Below are 18867 nucleotides of genomic sequence, written 5' to 3'. Positions count from 1 at the left end.
ACCTTTCCCACACAAACGTTTTTTAACAATTCTTTTAAATTTCGTAACACATTTGTTTTGTACATTTTCTGGGATCATATTGTAGAAGCATATACATCGCCCAACAAAAGACTTACTAACTCAACCCAACCGAGTAGTAGGCATAACAAGTTTATGTTTGTTCCTCGTGTTAACATTATGAATGTCACATGGTGATAGTAGGCATAACAAGTTTATGTTTGTTACTGGTGTTAACAGTATTATTATACTTACTCTTATTATTATTAGCTACCAATCCGCAACAATAGACTACTATCACAGCTACCACTAAACCAAAGTCACCGCTAAGTATATTATTATTCAAATTGTTATATTATATATTATTTTCTTGTTTCAGGTTTTCATATCTCAGGCCAATACCAAATTTATGCCACCAAAAAACTATTACGTAAGTATATTTTATCTTAATTTTAACTATAATATTTTACTATTGACTTTAAATTTGTATATTCTTTTCATTGTAGGTTCAAACGAATGAACGAAGAATACTACTGATAATTGTAATTAGCATATTGTCATCTTATTGTAAATAATTATATCATTAAAAAATACATATGTGTCTATACAGAGAAGATTAATTATATTATAACCTTTATAGTAACTTACGAATTGTAAATTACATCATTAATACTTTACATTTTGTATAACCATTACGAATAAAAAAAAAAAACAATATAATCTATTTCTTTGATGTGGTTTCATCATATACAATAGTCAAACAATCTTCAGCATTATTTATAGTTATTTTACATTATAGTTTAAAAAAACTAAAAAAAACGCTTTATATAAAATTCAACTAAAAAATAAAAAATAAATTTTAATAAATTTAAATTGAAAATAGTGTAAAGTGTTTTTTGTTTTTTAGTTTTTTTTTAACTATTATTTATTCTTAAATTTTTAGTTAAATTTTCTATAAAAGCTTATTATTAAAACTATTAAGTATTAACTGCCTTATCGACTATAGATAAAAATTATATAAATTGACGAAAATCTTAGTTTGCAAATTGAATAATGGAATTATCTTATCAAATTAGTGTATTGTCATCGGTCCTCGATAAATCTACAAAGTTGGAATGAAATCTGACCGTTTAAAGTGGGTCAAAATCGCGTCTAAAGGAGTCAGTTACAAACATACATACAAACAAGTGAAGCTAATATAAAGGGTATAAAAGTAATCCGATTTACGAGTGGACCTCTAGTATGATGATACCATACTTTAAAATGAACAAAATGTTTTACGTTTACGAATTAAGTTGCTTATGCTATTGAGTCGTTAAAATGCCAATAAAAGAAAACATTAAACGTACGTTCGTATATCATGTTCGATAATTTCGTTGCCAAAAATATAACACTTTCACCGAATGTAATTACCTAAGTGCGCGCGAGTCTCAACACGTTGGTTACGTAAACCACTGTTGGTCCATTTAGAATATACAGTCTCATGTTAGTGAAAGTTTGACAAACTAAAGGATTGTGCCTGGTTAACACACCATTGTGGAACTGTACAATATTGTTTACACTAGTAGGTATTAGTAATAGTGTCTACATTACCTCATATATAATAATACACTGGCCTTCAAAAGTAAGTATCACACTTTTAAAATTGGGATAACGTTTTAAGTTCACAAGATATACTTTCGAAATAAAAAGGACTCCAAAGAGAATTTAATTTTGTACATAAAAACTTTATAGTCGGTAACCTTCTTTTAAGAATTGGCTGAAAAAAAACTTCAAAAACAAAAAAAATCCTTTTTCAAAGTGGACGTTTCCGAATTACAATTTTAGCATTCACATTTTTCTTTTTGTTTTAAATTTTTTTCAAGATCGATGGGTCTTGTTTTAAAAATTTATGCTAAAAAGCACATAACATTTATTTATCATGCCTCTTTCATTTGAAGAATGTGCTAGGATAATGGCTTTTCTGGAACTAGGCATCAGTATGCGTCGCACTGCAAGAATAGTGGGTGTGACGGTACGAACGGTCCAGAAGGTAAAGCGAAGGTACGAAGAGACTGGACACCATCTGAGGATACCTTGTAATGGCAGACCCAGGTGTACCAGTGCCCGAGAAGATCGTTATATTATTTCCACTGTGTTAAGAAATCGCCACCAAAATGCAGTTGAAGTCCAGCAACAGCTACTTCAGACCCGGAGGGACTACATTAGTGACAGTACAGTGAGAAGAAGACTTGCTGAAGCAAATTTGAAACCCCGAAGACTAGCGAGTGGCCCAAAACTCGAGAGACAGCATCGAGTAGCGAGACTGCGATACGCCCGTGAACACATACAGTGGGATGAATAAGAATGGTCAAGAATTTTGTTTGCAGATGAGTCTCGATTCTCCCTTTACACTTCTGATGGAAGGCGAAGTGTTTACAGGCGACCTGGTGAGCGATACCTTCAAGCCTGCATCTCAGAAAGAGTCCAATACGGTGGAGGCGGTGTACATGTATGGGCTGGCATATCTTCAGAAGGTCGCACAGAGCTAGTAGCCATAGAAAATGGCACCCTCACTGGGCAAAGATATGCTCAAGAGTTTCTCAATGAGTATGCAGGGCCATATTTAGCAAGTATGGGTGATGGATCGATGCTGATGCTTGATAATGCCCGGCCACGCACAGCTCATATCGTACAAGAATATATTGAGGAGGTCGGTATCAGCGTGATGGCTTGGCCATCAAGAAATCCTGAGCTCAACCCGATTGAACACGCCTGGGATGAGCTTGGGAGGCTAGTCAGAAATCGCAGACCACCACCTACTACCCTCAGGGCACTAAAGCAGGCCTGGTAGAAGAATGGGAGAATATTCCCCAAAATCGGCTCCGAAACCAAGTGTTCACTATGCCAAACCGGCTCGAAGCTGTAATCAGAGCTCGAGGAGGCAATACCAGTTATTAAAAATTAGATAACATGTAATACATTTTAGTTGATTTTTTTTACACTAAACTAAAAATGTCTATTTTCATTGCTTTATCTTTTTTAAGTTAAAAATGTTACTAATGTATAATTTTAGTTTTTAAGAATTAAAGCCTACAAAATTTGCAACAAAACGTTTTTAACCTTAAATCTCTACCTTCTATAGTTAAGAAAAAAAATTAATTTGAAAAGTGTGATACTTACTTTTGCAGGCCAGTGTAGTAATAATATTGAAACAGTTATTACACAAATTATCTTACCCCAAATTAGGCATATATAGCCTGTGTTATGGGTTGCAAGACAACAAAATTACAAAAAAATACATACATGAATACATATAAACATCCATAACTCGGTCTGCGGTCTTCCTTGTGCAGTGTTTCCGGGACGATACGACATGGATACCTTCAAAAAAAGCGCGTACACCTTCCTTAAAGACCGGCAACGCTCCTGTGATTCCTCTGGTGTTGCAAGAGATTGTGGGCGGCGGTGATCACTTAACAACAGGTGAAACGTATGCTCGTTTGTCCTCCTATTCCATAAAAAAACAACTCGGAAACAAACATCCATATTCATCATATAAATGCTTGCACCTACCGGATTCGAAGCCGGGACCACTAGCTTAGTAGGTAGGATCGCTAACCACTCGGCTATACAGATCGTCAATAATAATAATATATATAGGTATAATAATATTATTCGCGACTGCGGCAGTTTAAATTTAATTACTTCACCTAATAAAATATATACTTTTTGGTACACATCAATCAGTCCAGTCAAAAATATATTGTCCTTTCATATTTTTTTGGCTAATTATGTACAAATATAATTTGTTCGCTTGTTTAAACTAATCTAATTGGACTATGTAATGAAATTTTTTATAAAAATTTCAACGTAATTTTTGAGACTTTGATTAAGTATGAATTACAAAGAATACATAATCGGGTCCTAAATTATAAGTCCATGGTGTATCGGATTAAAAAAGAAAAATTTAATAATTATAAAAGAACACGTATTCAATGGCAAGCCGGCTAAAAGTAGAAAGTCATTTTTAAATATCGAGTTTTGTATACGTATTAAGTAAATTATTATGGGTACCACAACGGCGCCTGTTTCTACCGTGAAGCAGTTATGTATAAGCATTATTGTGTTTCGGTCTGAAGGGCGCCGTAGCTAGTTGTAATGCTACTACTAATAAGCTACATTGTAATGGGCAGGGCGTATCAATTACCATCAGCTGAACGACCTGCTAGATTCGTCCCTTACTGTCATAAAAAAAAACTTCCCAACGCTTAATTTATTAAATTTTATAAAACTAATTTATCAAACATCACTGGTTTGGTGTCCTACGATCGAGTCAACTCCAGCTGTGGAATAAACAATATTATTCGGTGGCATTGATCACTTCCAAAGCTTTTTGACACGCACGAAATTCTGTTACAGACATAATTTTATAGAAAGAATTTACGGTCATTGCAATGATGCAATCACATCGAGTGAAAGCTGATACAAAAAACTGATAGATCATCGTCCTTAAAGGGGTATCCGTGTTGTGATGTCGACACAATAGACTCAAGGGCCAACGAGATACTATTATGAGTTATCTCACGGCATTGCGCAATGGCGGGAACCTCCGAAAGTCAGTAGAACCTCAGCGCTGTCCTTGAGATTATAATCAACTTTCTCTTACATTGTGAAGTCACCGAAATTATTGAACATCCTTCGTAAAAACGTCTTTTTATGTAACAGTGAGCAGTACTGTTTTGCAACATCTGCAGTTATATAAAAAAATCGAAATCTTGCTTACAATTAATTAATATGGCTTTGTTTTCAAAGAAAATATTCTCTACAGAAATTGCGAGCAATTGCAAGATTTTTTTTATGACAATTAGAGACGAGATGAGCAGGACGTTCTGTTGATAGTAACTGATACGCCCTGCTCATTACAATGCGGTGCAGGATTCTTGATAAACCCAAAAATTCTGAGCGGCACTACAATCGGACCGTCACCTTGAGACATAAGATGTAAAGTATCATTTGCCCAGTAATTTCTCTAGCTACGGCGCCCTTTAGGCCATTTCGGTCACATATAATAAATCTAACATATTACTGCTTCACGGCAGTAATAGGCGCATATCGCTACATCAGAAATATATGAAAACAAGCTTTTATCCGTCGCTTGCGGATTCAAATTCATATTCAAATAGATTTAAACTAAGCGCTTTTGTATTGTCATTAGAAATATTACTGAATCTACCATAAGTTCGTAAAAATTAGGGCTCGTGAGAAGATCATACAAGAAACTCAACAACCATTCATTTTAATCAAATAGTAAGTATTCATAGTAGTTACATACGAATTAGTTTCTAAAGTGCTGCATCTAATATATGAATCATGTTCTAACTTAAACAGCGTTTTAAATGTTTAACATTTCATAAAAAGTAAAAAAAAATATACCCTATAAAATTATATTATATAATTTCAAATTATATCGCCTTAATAAATAATTTAATTACTTCTATAAGTATTAAATATCCAAAAATAAAATCTGATTGAAGTTCATTGATGGTTAATCTCGGCTATAAATAAAACAAACCAAACATTCCAAGCGGTGAAAACCATTAAGGCGGTAGAAGACTTTTCACGGGATGCAATTTCTATTTATAGTGCGGCCTGTCGATATCGAATACATGTTATAGGATAGCTCGAGTGGGTGTCAATTGTCGCGAAATTGCGTTGCGCCGCTGGTGTGGCAACGAGGTTTCTCCAAACGGAAGTTCCGGTACCACGAGAATGGAAATATTGGGATGATAGAACATAGAACCGGAATCTGTTTCACCTACTTTCATTGCTTTTATTAGATATCGGTTTAATATTCCATTATAAAATGTCCATATCCTAAATATATTTTATTAACAATCGGTTTATTTTATTGAAGTAGGCGTTACTTTGCGGAAATCCATAATTATCAAAATGATTTGAGTTTTCTTTACTGTTAATTCCGCCAATATTTTGAGTCTCGTGCCAGATTTTGGCGAGTCAACATCCGGCGTCCTGAGGATGCCTCGTGTAGAGGCGAAACACGTGTCGAATTGTTTAAAGACAAATACTAAAGAAAACTCAAATCATTTTGATAACAATTGATTATAAAGTATCCATTTTATTTTTGAATTGCGATAAATTTTTGTAAAAATATGCATATTAAACGTATTTATATAATTGAAAAAAATATTGATTTGTGAATATATTAAAAAACAAATAATAAATAAACATACCTACATTGTAATTTACCATTGAAAATAGACTTGCAAATCCTTATCAATATTTTGCTAATGAAAGTTACCGGATTTGCGGCAAAGAAAGCGAGCCCAACGTTGGGGCGAAGCATTTATATATAGTCATCTCCCTCTATCGTACTGGGTGTGTGCTCGTAAGAGAAAGACTACGTACATTGAAAAGAGAAAGTGGGCCACGTTATGTTTCTCAGTGCCATTACCACGGGCATTGAACGTAAAACGTCAACGGATAGTATCTTGGAAACATGCACGGATTCAAATTCAACTCTATGCGAATAGAAATAGAGTTTATTATCATGAACTGTTTAGTTATATCGCGGTGCCTAGGTTCGGGAGACTGCCATTGAGTAGAGATGCAAAATTTGAAGAGCAACGAACTTGTAGCGGAGAAAGTGCTGCGTGGCGTAACCTTGAGCGGCACTTTCGTGGAATTTGCTAAGAGGCTCGTCACATCAAAACAAATGACACAGGTGGATTTCGTTTGCACTGTTTCTGACACTTCTGTAATACAAATTGTATTAATAGACTTTAGTATATATTGTATAATGAAATGTCATTGATTGAATTATTTGTATTTCGAATATATAAATATATATTTCTATGTCAAAAAATATAGATTCTGGCTCATTTTTTATTCTATTTTTATTTATGAAAATAAGGGACGAGACGAGCAGGACGTTCAGTTGATGGTAATTGATACGTCCTGTCTATAACAATGCAGTGCCGCTCAGGATTCTTGAAAGTCCCATAAATTCTGAGCGGCACTACAATTACGCTCGTCACCTTGAGACATAGGATGTCTCATTTGCCCAGTAATTTCACTAGCTACGGCGCTCTTTAGAACGAAACACAATAATGTTTACACATTACTGCTTTACGCCAGAGATAGGCACCGTTGTGGTACCCATAATCTAGCCACTGGTCAAATAATCACCAACAAATGGTATACTAAAACCTTCTCCGAAACACGCTGTATCTTATAGTACAAGTATTATCCCGATCGGTTTAGTAGTTTTCGTATGAATTTCAAATAACCGAAGAAAAAAACCGGCTCTCCATTTATTACTACCAGATAGATATATTTCCTTAATGTACATATTTTTATTAAACATTTTGTTTAGTTTTTATATTAAGTTGCTAACCTTCGAAACTAAACTAGTTAGTATTTAGTATTTAAAGGCAAAAGTGAAACTAAAACATAAACGCCAAAGATTTCTAAACTCACACGGCATAAGACCTGCATATTGCATAGTCGATCATTGAACTTGGTCGCTGTGAAAATCACAATGACTTATAAAACAACGTAGCCCACAACAATTAAAATGCGTGTAAGTTTGTTTTTCACAGGGCATTCATAAGAATCGAAAGCTAAAACAAATTCAATGGCACGCTACAATCAGAATCACTCACAATTAAATTGACAGATATTTTTGTAAGCTTCGCTATTGAAACAAACGCATGAATAGGAGCTCCATAGTTTTTATATCCAAGGAGAAATCTTCTACGACTTGGATGTATGTAATCATTACTTTTTTTAATATTCTCTACCCAAAATAATCACGGTGTAGCTTTGTTGGTCTGTCCGTTACTCTCTCTCAACTAATGCCAGCAAATGACTTATTTTATATTTTGTAATCAATCATATCTGGATTTTGTTGTTTAATGATCTAAATAGTTGATAATTTTTTTTCAACAGATATATAGGTTCTTTCATGTAGATATGACTAAAAATTCTTAAATCCGTGCAACCCTTGTGTCGGTAATCCTTATTCTAATCTTGATTTTCTTTCCTGTTTATTACCATATTTCAAGCGAAATCGATTGCGATAGACTTGTTTTTATACATTGGTTTTTATGCATTTTTACATATTTCTATAGCAATTTGCTATTTCAAATCAAGAACACGTTAGAAAAGAATTGTAATATAACTCTAAGTCACTAGTCTATAGTCTAAACCACGCTGGTAATGGCTTCGTATACCGCACGCTATTGTACGTAATTATTTTTTACGTAGGTACTCCTACTTTTCACTATTTGTACGTAAAACCTTAACACTTACGGCCCAGTTGCCACTTTTCGAGACGGTTAAGAAGATCTAATGTTATTGGACTCATATTGGATTACTAGGTAGTTGTGAAGAGTTCTAGATTCTAGCCGCCCAAGAGTAAAAACAGGCTTTATGCCAGAGTTGAAACCTCTTCTTTTCACAGCTTCTGCGAGGCAATAAAAATAAAGGGCTTCAAAAAAGCAATTCATAATTAATTTCTACCTAAACATTAATATCTCGATCGGTTCAGGTCTTCTAGCTTAATTTTATTGATTGCTCAAAATCATCATAATCTTTAAGGTGTTAATTTTTTATTCGAAAAGAGATTATTAATAATTCCTAGAGCGCTCGAATTAATAAGCTCCGGAGTCAAGTCACTATCACTTCACCTATTTTTCATATCAGGGCATGGTGAAAATATTTCAAAGTGCTAGATTTAAAAAATCTTTTCAATGACACTTTTTTTTTGTGTTCTTTTAATGGTGACCAGTACGATATTTGACATTATGTAGATACTACAAACTTGGGACTTGGTATGTAAAAAGTTTTTATACCATACTAAAAAAATCCATTTGTCCAAAAACAAACTCTTCTTTTTAACTGGAATCAATTATTTTCTTTTTTAACTATCTTCAATACTGTTGTGAAGTCAAACTTGGCTATTTTTTATCATACACATACATACCAACAAGAAATATAATTAATAAATTATTTTTGATCTTCACACTTCCATTATGAAGAAACACACATGTCATGTTTGCACCGAAAGTTCCTTGTTCTTTCTCATTATTCATTACGCATTTAAAACTTTCATGTTCTTAATTAAGCTTAACTTTCTGTCCGTGGTAAATTAAAAGTCACATCACTCACGTAGACATCGTTAATAGGAACCGAAAGTGACTAGCAAATAAGAGTTAATGCTAATCCAAGATCGTTGCTGATTTTATAATTTGATGTCTATCCGTGGTATATTAGTACAGGAGCCGAACAGGAATGACCTTCACTCGTCCGTTTAATCGATTGAAAGAATTTTTATCAATTTTATTATTTATTTATTTATGATTCCTTACAGCTAACAAAATGAAAACAATACTCTTTTCATTTTTTAAAAAGTTATACAGAATAGATACACCAATTAAAAGGAATACTATTAACAGTACAATAAGTATGTGACAAAGTAGTTTAAGACAAAAACGAAAAATACTAGAAAAACTTACAAGAAAAAATTAAATAGAAAGAAAAGAAGAAATCGTATCCATATTGAGTAACTGAAACGGTGAGTAGGTTGTGTGGTGTGAGTGAATGTGAGTGTTCGTATATGTTTAAATTACGATGTGAGATATGTAGATATATAGATATCTATATAGATTATATTATGTTCAAAAATATATTCCGAGGTGTAAATATATGTAGATATAAAAGGGTATTGTCTGAAAAATTACTGTTGAGACTCGTATCTCTATTATATTTAATTTGCTTATGAGATAAATTACATAATATTCGATAGTTAAATATGAAAAAGTAGGTTTACTATTTTAGTCTAATATATTTATTGTGTCAAATACTTGAGCCAATACTAGTAATTTGACCTCATCTGCTTATTAAACGAACCTTACATCAAAACAGCACGAACGAACACGGATTTTTAGGGTTGTGTCTACGAAAATGCATTTTAAATAGGATTTTGTAATAATTTCAACTGGAATTTAAATTCTTGACAAAAATTGAAACAGAAAGAGCCAATCCATTCGCGAAACATTTTTTTATATGTTCTATTTATTATTATAATATAAAATAGTACATACTGTTCATTCATTAAACGGGATTCGTGAAGTTAGGTAGTTATCTATTCGTTTCTTAGACTATATAGTAAGTAGGTCCCAGACTTATATTATCTACGGGAATGTTGATTTTTTTTTCTCGACAAAAAAAGCGGTTAAGCGCGAGTCGGAGTCGTATAGAATAGTACCGCCTTATTAGAAATATAATATGAATTTCTTAAACACTTTGTTTCAAGAAATAAGATAGGACGCTATTATAATATTTATTTTAGGTAAGGGCCCCTGGTATTTGTCCTTGAAAGTCCTCCGCTACACCTCTCTGTCTATCTGTTCGCGGTATACTCAAAAACGACTGTACCAATTTTCATGTAGTTTTCACCAATACACTGTGGTCCTCGAGGAAGGTTTTAATATATGTTTTGTAAAGTTTTTGGATAGGTTTTTGTATATACGAACGGTATTTGCTGGAGGTGTCGCAAAAAAAATCCGCCTAGCTTTCAACGAAAACATGTCTTTTGAGATATAACAAAATAATGTATGGTGGAATTATGTATCTTATACAAGTCTACAGAAAAGTCCGCGATGGCATATGTCTATCTGTTAAGAATAACATACTATATCCATTTAAATTTTCTTTCTCTTGACAGAACAGCGTCTGTCGGGTCAGCTAATTAATTTTAATTGTGATATCGACAATATCAACGTATCTGTTAACATTTAATCTGACTGACAGACACACCACGGACAGTATTTGTAATGGGATTCCCAATGGTTACCTTTTATGGTACATAACCCTAACGGCACGTTCACCAATAAAAATTGGTGAAAAACAAAAAAATGTGTAATTTATATGTAAATTAACACCTTTTTAAAGGATAAAGATGTATATATGCGTGTTCCTGTGATTTTGCGTAAAGTGCGTAAGTGTGTAAACGTCGGTATAACCAAAATAATAATAAAAATGTAACTTATGTAAAACACAGTTACAAATAGACGCGTTTCAAACATTTAAAAAGTGTTTTGATTGATCTATTACGTAGCAAACAGACATAAAATAAGATTATAAGAAAGATCTTAAGCTATTTACAGAAATAGATACGCAATGGCTGGATTTGTTCATTGGGTCTATTCCAGAAAACCAAAAATAATACGGGATACCATAACTTATTAACAGGTTAATCGATATTTGCGTCCGTAATTGTCAAATTACACAAATAAAACTTGAAAACAAAATTTTATGAACGTATTATTTTATTTCCAAATTTATTTGTGTATTAATCCTAGAACTGAGGGTTATTACTTTAAAAACTGTTTAGATTTACAAGAGCGACACCTCGAGTCAATTTACTAATATGCAAATATTAGGGTTGAGCAGGTTATTATTATTAACTGAAAAGTAGATCCTGTAGATGAAGCCACAACCTGAGAGTTGAACAAAGCATACAAGATCTTATGACGATACGTCACTCGAACGGTTAGCTCAGTTGGGAGAACACTGGCACGGAACGCCAGAGATCGTGGGTTCGAGCCCCGTAAAATAATGTTTTCAAATTTTATTTGTGTATTAATCCTAAAGGGTTATCACTTTAAAAACATAACAAATTGTTTGTCTAAAATAATTTAGCTAAGCAGTTTTATGCTTTTTTTCACTTGCAAAAACAAATGTTAAATGTTAAATATAATATTTATTATATCTTTTCAATATAGTTACAATATAGTTTTAAAATTATTAGCTATAATGTTTGTCACGCAAAGTTAATTTGTATGGATCAAATTTTATAGTAAATACATTTTCTTTGTACCAACGTAGCTCATTATAAATACGATATTGTATTAAGACTATTGTGTGTATGACAGGTTAATATCTCATCAACATCTCATTCAATAAAGGAAATAGAAATATCAAGTATTTAGAGCAACTTTCACTGTTTTACTTGATGTTGATTAATGAGCTAAATCATATTTTTGTGGGACATCCCACGTAGTAATCAAGTGACCACCTGATGATAACTGATCACTTCTGGTCTCTTCCAATACCAGAGCAATCTAAAAAGCACTTTCATCCATCAGCATCCTTTCTTATGAACGCATTCTTTCGTCGTGGGCGCGGTTAAAAGCGAGAGTGGGATCATGCAGTACGCTACGTCTTCAGACGGTATTGTGACGCGTTAACACTTCTATGGGCGCTGCTTGGAGCAAATGGTCCGTCCATCTGCTCGTTCCAGCATATTTCGTACCTACTGGATAATCAGTGCTTGAACTAATAAATAACAGATTAAGTGCGGTAGTTTTAAAATTTTCTAATGTTTTAATAAAAAAAAGTAACTTCATAACATAGTCCACCATGACGACTCAGCCTCATTCAATACTCACACTTAGCATTATTGTATTTCGGTCTGAAGGGCGCCGTAGCGCCGAAATTATTGGACAAATGAGCCAAAAAGTCAAACATGTTAATATGTCTCAAGGTGACGAGCGCAGTTGTAGTGCCGCTCAGAATTTTCAAGTTTTCCAAGAATCGTGAGCGGCACTGCATTGTAATGGGCACTGCGTATCAAATGCCAACAGCTGAACACCCTGCTCGTCTCGTCCCCTATTGTCATAAATAAAAAAAACAAATTGCTGAGCATATATAAATAAGTACTTTAAAAAATTTATTCCACAAGTAAAAATGATTCGAAGTGTCGAGTCACTGTACTGAATTAGAAACCAAAGTACCTGCGAAGGTGTAGTGATCTGTAATTAGCCCCCGGGCGTTGTCTGAACACTCGCCCGGTACCACTTAACTGTACGTCTCAATAGCAGATATTTAAATTTGACAGCCGCACATTTCAATGTTTGATCGAGCAACTTCTAAATTACAACGTTTCTATCAAGATCATCTAAATTAAACATTGCTTTCACAGATTGTGACTGTGTATTATATGTGACCTGCACTCTCTTCGCAAACTCAAATAAGTTATGTATTGTCCATTTTATGATCATCAATAGTTTGTAGCGCACGCCATATAATGACTTGTGTAGACAATTTTATAATCATTTGATGGAGATAGGCCGCCATCTTGCTGATGTCATAGTTATAGTTAGCACGCGAGTTGAATGCAGTCGGGGCCTGTGGTAAAGAGCGGGAGTTTCTCCCCCCGCTGTCCGCACTCCTCGCCTCACGTCCCTGCAGTGTAGTGCTGTGCCGCAGTCGTCGCTTACCGTGTTCTTATCGTATTCTTTTTATTTTAATAATGACTGATACGAGTCACCAACATCACCAAGCACAAGAAATTGCGAAAAATGTTTTAGACGTGTATGTTGAAGAAAAACAGAACAAAAATTTGGAATTTAATTATAAGGTTAAAATGGTAAACTTGAAACATTGATCAATTTTATCGATACTCTCATGATTATGTTCATCTATACTTAATATTATAAAGAGGAAAGATTTGATTGTTTGCATTGAATAGGCTCCGCAACTACTGAACCGATTAAAATAATTCTTTCCCTGTTGGGAAGCTACATTATCCCCGGGTGTTATAGGCTATATTACAATTACAAAAAATTAGGGATCCCTACTAAAAGTCCAGTAATGTAACCCAAGGTGTAAAAATACGTACGTGAACGACGTCGCGGGTATCAGCTAGTCAATTATAATTAGGTCACAACACTATCGCATTACTGAACTCTGCATTCAACTCGCGCGATATCTGTACGTAGTGGTCCAAAGATTTGAAGGTATCGTCCTGGAAACACCGCGCAAGGAAAATCATTTCATAGTTTGGGCTTAAAGAAGAAAGTTCCTTGAAAACCGCATTTTGAATTACCTCACATCCCTACAGTCTGTAAGAATGATTTTTAAATTTGACATAGAATATCATTGATTCGATCAATTTCCAAAACGCTCAAAAGACCTCGACACAAGGCAAGTTGTTAACAACGAGACTAGGTCAACAGAAATAAAAAGTGTCCCATAAAAATATAAACGTTACCGGATGTGGTGCCGCGGAAACGAATGCTGTGGTTTTGACAAGCCGAGTGTACCCCGGCTCATGTCTAATCGGGTTTCTGTTGCGCTGTCCCACATCTCAACAAGACTGGTTAATCAAACTTATGGCCCGTTTAGTGTTACTATTATTATTAAATTTCTCAAGGGCCAACTTTCACGAGAAACAGCTCTATTAAGTTCAGCCATAACTATTGTAATTGCGTCGTAAAAGTATTTCCAGTGCGCAAAACTGATGAACGACACGTGTTTACTTAATGACTTCATGTTAATTTAATTAATTTCTCTTTCAATTTTACGATTGGCATTAAGATGTTTTATATAAATAACCTCTTTCATGAAACATTATCATTTTTTAACTTGCTGTTAAAAAAATATAATTTCATTTATTTTATTATTAATTTTCTTTAACACTCAGGTAATAATAATAATAATACCACCATCACCGGCGGAATTGTCGTGTACCAACGCCGGCGGGGCTTTATTTTTTATATTTATATTGTTTTTTTTTATAAAATATGTTACATATATATAAATGTACAAAATAAGATGAAATTATAATTAGGAGTATAATAATAATATTTATTTATTACAACAAAATACAAAATATACAATATCAGTGTTGGGGTCTCTTTTTAAGCATGAGTTGTAGTAGCAGGCGCCGCTCTTCCATAGCAAAAACATAATAATATGATGTAATAATAAACAAGTTGACTTTAACATAAATATTATGAACTACGGGAAAGAAAACTACTTACAATAACTTAAAAAAATATATATATGTAATAATCTAAACTTAATGTGCTGTGCGCGTGTATGTATGTATGTGGACGTGTGTGTAATTATATGTATTGGTGAGTGTGTGTGTGTTAGTTTGAAAGAACACTTAAAGATTTACCCCCTTATTCATAATGGTCCGCTAACTTTAAACAGCCGCTTAGGAGTGCTTTTTCTCATTCTGACTTAGGTCAATAGAAGAAGACAGAGTGGGAATTAGCAATGCTTTAAGTTAGCAGACTATTATGAATAAGGGAGTTGGTACCTAACTATAAGTAGGTTTAGTTCAGGTACTTTGGGAAAAGCTACACGATAGTAGGTGGTACGCCCTGACCATTAAAATGCCATCAAAATTCTTGATTCAACTGAAAGTACGCGTTGGTCACTTTGAGAGATAATAATATAATAATTATTATATTAATCTCAATACATTTAAGCAAAGACTGCGCAAAATATGCCTCCCACTGGTACAGTAAATCCTTATAAGTAATTACTAAATACAAATCCCTTTGTAAGTAATGTAATAATGTTATAATTTGGATGATATACAGTATTGGAAAAAAATTGTTTCACTCATGCCAACCCCATAGCATGTAACAGAAATCAGATTGTATTTATCTGCCATCAAAGACTAGTCCAGGTTTCCCTTGTTGGTATATGATACAATTGGTTTTGTTTTCGACATACCAGCATTTACGAACAATGCGTCACTCGGACGGTTGGTTCAGTTGGTAAGAGCGTTCGAACGGAACCCTAGAGGCGCGGGTTCGAGTCCCGCATAAGTTTTGATACAAATTAAATTTCTCAATTTGTTTTAACTTTGACGTTCATTCACAAACTATATTTAAGTTTAAATTCTGTATATCTGTATGTAAATCTAGCTAACCTCATCCCATCAGTTATAGTTTACGATTTCTTCTGTTACTTTTCCTTTTTACCTTCACTCATTTAGATTTTTTTTGTACGAACAGCCTTCTAGTAATGATTTTTGATTTTGTTAACACTTCTTTAATAAAATCACGGTATTCGATAGTGATTTTATTCATTCATACATAATTTTTAGACTTTTAATAAAATAGACATACTTGAATGGTTTTTTTTTTGTTGTCTGTTCAGTAAAACATTTGTCATTATATATTTGGGGAACGATTTGGGGAAAATAAGTAGAAAAGTGGAAAACGTTTCAGGATGAAAAATATTCTTTAAACCTTTATGTGCGTTTGAAAACGTGTGAGCTTAATATAAATTTGGAAAAGCGTGACGAACTAGCTTAGTTTCGTATTTATACAAAACTAGCTGTATACTATCCGTGACTTCGCCTGTGTTCCACACACACACCTGAGTGTGAACATCGCGCCTTTGTCACTGACGTGAAGACGGCAGCGAGACAGCGCAATACGGACACCTATCGTGCACAACTTCAACCCAATACTTCAGAACTCTGGCGCAAGGCACACGTACCTTTGTTTAAATTATAACCTTATGTGAAGATATCAAGTAGTTGTAAAACCATTGAAATTATATATTTATAAAGAATTTGTGGACGTTTAACTCATTCGCCCACAGCCTGCGTTGACAATATAATAATAAAACATATCCTATGTACAAAATATGTATGTCAGTTGATATTCATTGAATAGCAATCATCACATGAAACTAAATTTCACATTTAGAAATTTTGAATAGTGCTATAGGGTAAAATTCTCGGGTTCTTTATTTATTGGTAACTTACAATAATCTGATATTTTACAACTGTCTGTACGATATAGATATTGTTTGATTATTATTTAGGTAATTGTTTTAGTGGATATTCGTGTAATTTACTACGTGAAACATAAAAATTGCTCTTAAAAGGATAAATTAACTTTATTATTTATATAAATGTTTTCGAGTAATCACGCTTAGTCCTATTTTAAACGAGAAAATCTTGTAAATTATTTTTAAGAAAATTTTATTTAAGAAAATTCCGAAATGGCTATCACGAATGTGATAATTTCCTGGTCATATTTTGTTTCAATAAATCAGCCTAGATAGGCCTCATCTGTGAAAAAAATCGTTGTGCGTTCTTCCAAGTTTCACACAGGCCACATAAATAATAGTGACAAATAAGGCAGGTTAATCTTTATTTCTAGTATTACAATTATTTTATTTCGCAATTCGGGGCATTTTTGCAAAATTTTATCGCTAGATGTGGTTCTCATCTCTTTAAGCCTCTTCCTGGCTTTACATAGAAGTGTACGAGCACTGATTTCGTTCAGTGTGCAATGATATTAAAGTCTTTCATAACCTTTAGCTACTCTATGTTATAGTACTTGGGTACTTTCAGATGAACGACTAACGGGCTTTGTCACTGCCTACCTACATATGAAAATTTAATACGTTCACAAAATTCTTAACCTTTTTGCTCTTAATAGTGATTTTCATTATTATAACACTAGAAATAAGGGATTGCTTGTAACTAATTCTAGTAGGCTTCATAAGATACATAATAGCTTTAGGGGTAAATGTATACACTTTTATAATAAAGTCCCAACCACTGTTCAGGCATTATCTATAAATAAATTTTAATGTTTTATTAAAAAATGCCTCTGTCGTAAACCTACTCCACAGCTGAATATCTAAGTGATCGGACAGCCTGGGACTAGATTATGATTATTTGATAGCAATAGCAATGACAGTACAATATTGTATATTTTAATTAAAAAGATCGCAAAAAAAGATTGCTGGGAGAGTTTCTTGCGCCGCTTCTTCTCTCACAGAGCGCCATTTGTTTCCGAAGCGGTAGTAGTATCCAATATAGTAGAAATGACATCAAAAAGAATTCTAAAGGAATCAATGTTGAGAAAATAAATGCCTTCTATGCCTTTTTACCATACAAAAAACTATTCGCCTATTTTAGATAACCCATTAAAAGATAAATAATTAATATACGCATTTAGTATTGTCAAAATTAAAATGATGACTTAAATCGCTTTGATATTGTGTCCAATAGTAATTTCCATGTAGATATTACCTGAGTTGATGTTCTGATATGAAACGTACATGCAATCGATTGTGATCTCGAATGAGATGAGACTTTCTAACATGCAGCGGTGGTGAAATCGGCTTCTACCTGCGACGAAGGCAGAGTCGACGATCAGCGAAACAGCTCGATTCGAAATTGTTTTTTTATACAGAAAATATTATACAGTTATTACCTTAGATCATTTATACGTTTAGATAGACTATGACAGCTGTATAACGTCAATAAAATGAGTTAAGAGTTAACTGCTATTTTGAACAATGTACGCATACTAACACAGTGTCTTACAAATCGCGAGGGTAAGACGTAGCTTATCACGCACACTAAAGTATAAAGCGTGGCCTGTTTTTTTTGGTTGTCTAACAGCAAGAGGCTCTATTTAGACGTATAAATTATCTAGGGTTATTACATTTTTAGTTAAAGTCCTGACAGACAATTTGATTCATTAACGTTCCGTAAAATACCATAAAATTTCCATAAGTAAGGATTGAGATTTTTGGGAATTTCAACTCTACGGGATATAAGCGGTTAGTATTTAAAGTATTGAAAGTTCGTCAGTTTTAGTTTAAAATGCTCAAAATTATTGGTTAGAATTTAATGTACACGATATATTTAATAGTCGCGAAGTGGGTGAGGTTACTAAGAATTGTAATAATTTAATCATAGGTGCCAATGTTGCGTAAAATCTACATTGTTATAAAAAAATTTATATTAAACTCTCTTATTTTTTTCTGAAAAAATATCAACGCATTATTTTCGCAAAAATTATATCATTACTTTTATTTAATAATTATTAAGTAAGAATTTTTCAATAGTAAATATTGGTATGTCGTTACCTATTTTTTTTTATTTACGATTTAATCTTATTATTAAAATAATAAGATTAAATACTAGCTGACCCGGCAAACGTTGTTTTGCCATATAAAGTATAATTCACGCGATAGTTTTATAAGTAATAAATAGCCTATGTGTATTCTGGTGTGTAAGCGATATTATTG

At 33.3% G+C, this 18867-nt stretch overlaps 1 protein-coding gene across 1 annotated transcript in view; it reads left to right on the top strand.

Annotated features, from left to right (window-relative positions):
• LOC126976771 (cuticlin-4) overlaps window positions 1-18867 on the top strand; it is a 50119-nt gene that overhangs the window by 13342 nt on the left and 17910 nt on the right. Inside the window, exon 2 of the mRNA XM_050825351.1 lies at window positions 377-427. The gene's annotated coding sequence lies outside the window, so the exon portion shown is untranslated. The remainder of the gene's footprint in view (window positions 1-376; window positions 428-18867) is intronic.

The sequence above is a fragment of the Leptidea sinapis genome, chromosome 42 (genome assembly GCF_905404315.1).
Source record: "Leptidea sinapis chromosome 42, ilLepSina1.1, whole genome shotgun sequence".
In the NCBI taxonomy this organism is placed as follows: Eukaryota; Metazoa; Arthropoda; class Insecta; order Lepidoptera; family Pieridae; genus Leptidea; species Leptidea sinapis.
This window is presented reverse-complemented; position numbering and strand designations above follow the sequence as displayed.